Source organism: Nicotiana tomentosiformis, chromosome 12 (genome assembly GCF_000390325.3).
Source record: "Nicotiana tomentosiformis chromosome 12, ASM39032v3, whole genome shotgun sequence".
Taxonomy (NCBI): Eukaryota; Viridiplantae; Streptophyta; class Magnoliopsida; order Solanales; family Solanaceae; genus Nicotiana; species Nicotiana tomentosiformis.
The window spans coordinates 91,789,590-91,798,707 of NC_090823.1; positions in this window are offsets into that span (position 1 = coordinate 91,789,590).

Consider the following 9,118-nt stretch of genomic DNA (forward strand, 5'->3'; position numbering starts at 1 on the left):
TATGTTACTGTATTCACAAATACATATCGTGAATATAGTCGAATACAATCGAATATAATAATTGTCTAGCTGGAATCCCCTGTTTCACGCCGAGTTTTGCTACTGTATTCATAAATACAATAGCTTAAATACATCGAATACACTCTAAAAAAACTGAAAACATAGCTATAAGAAGTAATATAGTAAATAATAGCTACAACTAGCTAATAACTACTAAATAATAGTGGTTTGTGAAAATTTCTCTATCTATTATAAGCCTACTATTGATAAGAGTTTTTTCAAATAGCCTGTCGGATTCACTTTTTACTTTTTCTAGCCGGTATACATATATTATTTTTAATTTAAGCGATTAGGTGAGCAATTATTGAGTTAATTTTTCTTCTAATAACTATCTCTTATAAGCGACTCTAAAATGAAGTAGTAGCTATAATTACTAAAAATAAATGGCTTAAGAAATGATAGTAATAATAATACTAACAATAAATATAGAAATAGATAACACCCATGGTAATGATTTAAAATGACAGATATAGCAATAGTTAAGATATTAGGATAATCTATATTATATTAAAAGCACGAAGCCCTTAGCGAAATGTCATTCGTCTTTTTTACCCTTTTAAAATAGAGTTCACATTAGATAAAATAGTCATTTAATTATTTTTCTATTCAAGAATTTGAAATAACTAAATTTTTTATAATTATATTATTCCTTATTTGAAGGTTTCTAATACTTAAGACTTTAAAGACAATTAATTTTTACCTTTTATAATTTTTTTCCTATTTGAACTATGTAATCTAACTATATTACCTTTCATGCTAATTTTCTTAACATTTGTAACGTAGGAATACACTAAAATATTGTTCACAAATCCTTCTCTAGAACATTCTCAACCTTAATCGGCAAGATTCCCAAAACTTCATCTAATTTACACTAAATATTTGTTTGTGCATTTTCGATAGTCAAGCAAATGTTAGTTGAAACTTGTATGTTAAATCTCATAGCATGATTTCAGAGATGGAAGAACAAAACAGAAATATTGGACAAGATTAATTTGTTCTTACAAATTTTCATATTTTATGTATTTTGAAATTTAATTTAAAAATCATAATAATTATGCTGTGTCAAAAATCTAACGCCATGTCCTAATGATAAGTAATGTAATATTTTTTATTTAGGGTTTAAATAATATTAAATTAGTAGAAGTTAGTTTTATTTCGGGTGTAGATAATACTATTAAATTCCTAATTATTAGGCGTTGCTACATGATTTAAAGAATGAAAGATTTAATAGTCAAAACTTTAGTAAAAATACGTAAATATAATAATAATAAATAGTTACATAAATTTTTGATCTAATTTTAAATTTATTTTTATAGGATAATGAGATTAGGAAACTCAAACACTTGAATAAAACAAAATTAAATTATCGTCTACATGCCAAATGTTTTATTTGTCATAAAGAACATATATGAATATGTTGTAATAATATAATTATTACATAAAGACTACAAGTTTTTAATGATATATATGAATAGTATGTATAAATGTCTAAATTATATTTTCCAATATAATGACTTGTTGGACCATTGGTGTCACGAGTATTGTTTCCATACTAATCATAGGCTAGCTAGATAAAGCAGAATAGTTCAACGTGATAAAAGATCAGATAAAATGGAGTCATTTGCTTGTTTCCGTAATTTTCAAGACTTTTAAATAAATAAAAAAAATTGTTAGAAGTTTTTTACTTGAACTATGTATGAAATCCCATTATTTAAAACTTTAAATTCATTAAAATTTTATCTTATTGAATTATTTCTTTTAAGTATGATGTAACTATAAAGTTCGTGACAATATCAATATTAACAGTAAGATTTGACAAAATCATCCAAATGATAAAAGAAAACTTATATCAATAATATTGTTCGTTAATTAATTGAATAATATCTAATCAGTAAACTCAAGTATTGTATCACTAAAATTCTATTAACGGATAACTTTTAATTACCTAATTTGAATTCTGCTTTATAACTAAAAGAATATCTAAAACTATATATATGCAGATGAGATAATTAATTTTAATGCTATTGTAATGATTATATGAATGCATATTAAATTTACATGAATTCTAAAAGACTTTTAATAATAATAATAATAATAATAATAAACATTAATTTTCTACCTTAATTTTCTATGACAATACCTTTTTCTTTATAAAAGAAAACATAGTTGTATTTAAATATTAACCATCCAATTAAATTTTTTGTATGATAAGTAAATCTAGCAATATAAAATATCTTTTTGTTTTTCGTATTTTTCAATTTGAGTTATATGAAATTCATATTAGGTACTTGAGCAAATATAATTTATTTTTAAGACCATTAAGGACATATTATTGTTACACGATATTTGAGTAAAAATCAACATATATTCTACTATATATATATTGAAATTTTGACAAGGCATTAAGAATGACAAAATTATTTATTTACTTATTAAGTTAGCTAAATGGGATTAATATTCATTATTTTCAAGAGCTTGTGGTTTTATAAAATTTTATTTTATAACTCAATCACATAAATTAATATTATTTACGTAATTTATTTTTAATTATTATATTCATCAGTAAGGATACACGTGCAAAGCGCGTACCCTAATACTAGTTATAGTAAAAACAAAGCATAATGTAAAACAAATCCTAACAATTAAAGAAAAATTTATATAATTATGAGAGCCTGAAGAGAATAATTTTAAAAAGGGAGGGATAAAATTGGATGACAACAATATGTAAATAAAAAATTATAGGGGATCTATGAAGGTTCCGTGCGTGGTATTGCTTTCTGTATAAATTATGCATAGATATCCAAAACATGAAAATATCTACAAATAACAAGATCAAACTTATTATGAAATTACTGAGTCTAGATTCTAAATTCGGCACATATATTAATTACTTTTAACACACGGAACCGGTCTAGTTGAGAAAATGGGTAATGTTTTGAAGAACCCTAACGCTATTTTGCATATATATATATATATCTATCTATCTATCTATCTATTATATTTATATATAATAGGAGCGACAAAAATTATTATATTTATATATAATAGGAGAGGCAAAGAAATATTACGATGACAAGTGGCATAACATTAAATTGGCACATGCAAAAGTTTTTGGACAATTCTCCAACTTTGTTGGAATTTCAAATTTATTTAAAAAAATGTAAGAACACATTTTTTCAGAATTTTTAAATTTTCAAACAATAGAAACTACCAACTACTCCCACTTCCTCCATTCACCCTCCTCACGTAAAGTTTTTAAACTTTAAAAGCAACAGAAAAAAAAAACTTCAAAGAGCAAATTACTCAGTACAGTAATCTATTTATATATAGTAGGAGAGGCAAAGAAATGTTATGAAGACAAGTGACATAACATTAAATTGACACATATAAATTGTTTTGGGCAATTCTCCAACTTTGTTGAAATTTTAAATTAATTTAAAAAAATATAAAGGACACATTTTTTAAAATTTTCAAACAACAAAAACCACCAACTACTCCCACTTCCTCCATTCCCCCTCCTCACATAAAGTTTTTAAGCTTTAAAATTATATTTATATATAATAGGAGAGGCAAAGAAATATTACGATGACAAGTGACATAAAATTAAATTGATACATGCAAATTTTTTTGGACAATTCTCCAACTTTGTTGGAATTTCAAATTTATTTAAAATATTGTAAGGACACGTTTTTTCAGAATTTTTAAATTTTCAAACAATAGAAACCACTAACTACTCCCACTTCCTCCATTCACCCTCCTCACGTAAAGTTTTTAAACTTTAAAAGCAACAGAAAAAAAAAACTTCAAAGAGCAAATTACTCAGCACAATAATCTATTTATATATAGTAGGAGAGACAAAGAAATGTTATGAAGACAAGTGGCATAACATTAAATTGACACATACAAATTTTTTTGGGCAATTCTCCAACTTTGTTGAAATTTTAAAATAATTTTAAAAAATATAAAGGACACATTTTTTTCAGAATTTTTAAATTTTTCAAACAACAAAAACCACCAACTACTCCCACTTCCTCCATTCCCCCTCCTCACATAAAGTTTTTAAAATTTAAAAGCAACAGAAAAAAAAAATTCAAAGAGCAAATTACTCAGCACAATAATAAGAAAATAAAAACTGCAAAGGTAAAAAAAAAAAAAAATGAAACAATACCCACGTTTTGGACTGTTCATCCGCACTCTCTCCCTCATAAATGATTTTTCTCCTATTTTCCTTAATCACAAACTTTGTTCAATGCGCGGGCTTGAAATTTCTGCAATTTTACATCTCCCGCTCAAGGTATCCGTAGACCGTAGTGATTCTACATTCATGCACTCCAGAGTTCAATTTTGAAGTAAAATTTGAATCGCTAAAAGTTCGTCGGCGACAACATTATTAAACCATGGTTATGGATCCAAATAATCGGTTCACTATTTCATCCAGAAAATGTGCTTTTTTTTTTATTTGGAAAAGTGCAAGTTCTGCATTTCAATTTTAATTAATTTACTTCTAAGTAGGTTTTGTTTGTTTTGTATTTTTGCAGTATTTTTCACAAGGAGGATTTGTGGGATTCTTCTAATGTGATCCACGGAGGGAGTATATATTCAGTAATAAGGTAAGTTCTATTTTGCCTATTTTCCCCTTTTTTGATCCAATTTGGGTATTATTCTTCTCATTCTGTTGAGTTTTATAGTAGCAACTTTTTTGGATCTTCTTCTATTTTTTCCTTCGGGCTAATTCTTTGTATATCTGTTCGATTTCTTTTTTCTTTTTCTTAAAAAAAAAAAAAAACATTGAGGCAATTCCTTTTCAAGAGTAAATCAAATTTTCTTTTTTTGGTGGGCCTATGCTCTGAGACTCCCGGTAATTGATTTTTCTTAAGTTTTTTGCTTTGCTCATCACATTATATATATATATATATATAAGGTTTTTATGTATTTAATAACGGGTCATTCAGGAACTGAATTAAATGTTTATTTTCGTTGACCGAAAGATGATACATGTTATGCTATACAAGAGTGGAGCAGAAGTGCTGTGTTTGCAATATATATTTTCATAATCTCCTAATAATGAAATTCCGATGTCTTTCGCTGCATTATGATAGTGGGAAGTTAAAGTTAAATCTCAATCTCACCATATGTAATAATTCAATCGGTCGTTTTGAGCATTTGCACTTTGCTCGGTAGTTTATGGGCGTGAGTAGCTCCGTATGATGTATTTTGACTTGTGTGAATCGTCGGTTTTGGTTTTCAGGTATTTCGGAATCAAATTGGAAGAATAGATTTCATTGTTGAAGTTTTAAATTGGGAGAGTTGACCAAGTTTGACTTTTGGTGAATTTGAACCCGGATCGGAGTTTTAATGGTTCTGGTAGGTCCGTTGGGTGATTTTGGACTTAGGAGCGCGTTCGGATTGTGATTTGGAGGTCCGTAGTAGAATTTAGCTTGAAATGGCGAAAGTTGGAATTTTGAAAAGTTTGACCAGGAGTGGACTTTTTGATATCGGGGTTGAATTTCGATTTCGGAAGTGGAAGTAGGTCTGGAATGTCAAATGTGACTTGTGTGCAAAATTTGAGGTCAATCAGACGTGATTTGATAGGTTTCGACATCGGTTGTGGAAGTTGAAGTTTCAAAGTTCATTGAATCCGAATTGAGAGTGATTCGTAGTTCCGATGTTGTTATGTGTGTTTTGAGGTCTCGAGTAGGTCCGTGTTATGTTATGAGACTTGTTGGTATGTTTGGACGTGGTCCCGAGGGGCCCGGGTGAGTTTCAGACGGGTTTGGAGCTATTTTTTCTTCATTCCTCACTGTTGGTTCTGCTGGTGTTTAGTACACCTAGTGTTCTTCGTGATCGCGGACTGAGGGATGCGATCGCGTAAGGGAAAAATTGAGGCTGAGTGTTTTTTCACCGTGTTCGCGAATATGGGTCCACGTTCGCATAGGTTACTGCAAATCGAGCATCGCGTTCGTGTAGGTGTGCACGCGTTTGCATTGTATAGCTGAGTTGGGCATGTCTTCATGGCTTCTTCATCACGTTTGCGAGCCTGGGGCTGCGTTCGCGTAGCTTCTTTTCGAGACTGAGCGGTTTGTGCTTCGCTATCGCATAGCTTATTTCCGCAATCGCGATTCATTGATTCGCTCAGTGATTATAAAGTATTCTATTTCATGGGTTTCGTCCATTTTTACATTTTGGGAGCTATGGAGTTCGGATTAAGGCGATTCTTGAAGCAATTTTCACCATATGAATTGGGGTAAGTGTTTTCTATTCGGTTTTGGTTATATTTCATGAATCTATCTTCGTTTTTGTTAATGGGGTTGTGAATTTTAAAGAGGAAATTAAGGGTTTTGGCCTAAAGTTTCATAATATGAATTTTTGAGTTTTGAACATCAAATTGGAGTTGAATTTGAGTGAAACTAGTGTGGTTGAACTCGTAATTGAATGTGTTGTCGGATTTTATAAATTTTATCGAGTTTCGAGGTGCGGGCCTAAGTCGGGCTTTTGATCGATTTTGGGCTTTTGATTCAAGATTTGATCTTTTCGATCGGGATTGGTTCCTTTAACACTGTTTGATGTATTTGAGTTATTTTTAGTTAGTTTTGAGCTGTTCGGACGTCGGAATGCGTAGGATGGCATTTTCGAGCATCGCTTGGCTTGTTCAGTATTGAAATTGGCTTGTTCGAGGTAAGTAACTCTTCTAATCTTAGAGTTGAGGGTATGAAACCCGCAAAACGTGTTATGTGATTTGTGTTGAGGTGACGCACATGCTAGGTGACGAGCATGTGGGCGTGCACCATGTGAATTGGGACTCTGTTGTTTCCATGGCACTGAATAGTGACCCTATTTTGTTGATAACCGTATTTTCACCATGTGATAAAATTAATTGAGCTGTCAATCATGTTAGATATCATGTTTAGGTTTTATGCCGATATTGTTTGGACCCATAGTGGTCGTTTCTTACAGTCATCTCACTGATTTCATTGATATTTTGTACTCAGTCATATTCATGCATTCATACCATATCTCAGTCTCAGATATTATTTTTTGACACATCATATCATTGTTGTCGGGCGAGTTTCATGACATTGTGAGCCCGTGAGTGAGACTGGATGGATTGATGATTGAGTGAGGCCGAGGGCCTGAGTGAGAGTTATATTTTGGGATCGGGCTGCACGCCGCAGTATATTATATTGATTATATTTTATATGGATCGGGTTGCACGCCGCAACGAGCCTTCGGCCTATATATATATATATATATATATATATATATATATATATATATATATATATATATATATATTGGATCGGGTTGCACGCCGTAATAGTATTGGATCGGGATGCATGCCGCAACAATATAGCGCTTGGGCTGAAGGAGCCCCTCCGGAGTCTGCACACTCCCAGTGAGCGTAATCGACTATATATATGTGGATCGGGTTGCATGCCGCAACGGGCCTTATGGTCATATATGGATCGGGCTGCACGCCGCAGCAGGTATTGTATATCGCTGAGTGATTGAGTGTGCTGAGCATTGAGCATAGTGAGAGAGAATGCGAGACACTGAGATTGAGTACTATGAGAGTATGAGTACATGCGCTCATCATTGAGATGCATTGCATTTGACATGCGTACTTGAGATACACGCATAGAGATGCATTTCCTTCTGCTACCCGATTTTGGGGACATTTATGATTTTACTTGCATCTTGACATATAGGCATAGAGAAGTACTTTCCTCATGCTATCTGAAAATGAAACATCTTACTATTTGTTGAAAGGAGTTTTGGAAAAAATCACAGTTTTCAAACTTACTCGTATTTTGGTTTTTTCGGTAAAAGATTTGGATTTTCACTGAGATACTTGAAAAGAAATGCCTATTTTTCTGAAACTGTGAACGGACTGAGCCTTTTATTTTTGAGATACTCTTTTGTTACGTGTACTATGCTGTTATGAACTATTGTGGAATATTGGTGTTGGACCCGACCTTTTTGTTAGCTCGTCACTACTTTCAACCTAAGGTTAGGTTTGTTACTTATTGAGTACATGTGGTCAGTTATACTCATACTACACTTCTGCACCTTGTGTGCAGATGTTGGCTGCTGATGTTGTTGTGTTCGATGGGAGCTGGATTGAAGATGTACATGCGTCCTGGCTGTAGCTGCCTCTTGTTCGTGGTAGCTTTAGATCTATAAAAACTCTGTTTATGTACTATTCAAACAGATTATGTATTTATTTCATTTCCGCTTTGTAAACTCCATTCTTAGAAGCTCATGATTTGTACTACCAGTTCTTGGGGTATGTATTAGATTTAGATATTTCTTTACTTAATTGCTTTATTAATTCTTATTAGAATTAGTTAGTGGTTAATTGGCTTACCTAGCGGGTTGGGGTTAGGTGCCATCATGATTAGTCAGATTTTGGGTCGTGACAAGGTGGTATCAGAGCTCTAGGTTCATAGGTTCTACAAGTCATGAGCAAGTGTCTAGTAGAGTCTTGCGTATCGGTATGATGACGTCCATACCTATCTTCGAGAGGCTACAGGACATTTAGGATATACTTCTCATCTTTCTTTCCTTATCGTGCGACATTGATTCAGCTTGAAGCATAACTCTTTGAATTCCTTCCACGCATTCGTATGCGCATGCGAGCGCTCGGTATCAGCTGTACATTCGCCGACTTGTGATTCCATGGTTGAGGTGCGAGATGTGATTTTTGGCGTGCTGATGATGGGCCAGTCTGGAGGACTTGAGGTCGGTTTTGACTGTGACTTGAGCGCAGAGATGTTGATTGTGTGAGCACGTGCTTTTGGATATATATGTCTGGTAGTGTCCCTATTAGTGGAATTTTTTGCTGGATGGCACGTGATGAGTATGATGTGACTGTGAGATGTGTTCATATGGTTTGAATGTGATGAGAAGGGTTTACTTGAGATGTAGCAAGAACTATTGGTTGTTTGATTTTTTTCTTGATTTGGCGTATGGTCTCGAGTTATGGGTGTGTTGAGGGATCTCTCAAGTTGTTTAGTTGTGGAGTGAAGTAGATTCTCATGTCTTGTTGATGATTTCAGAC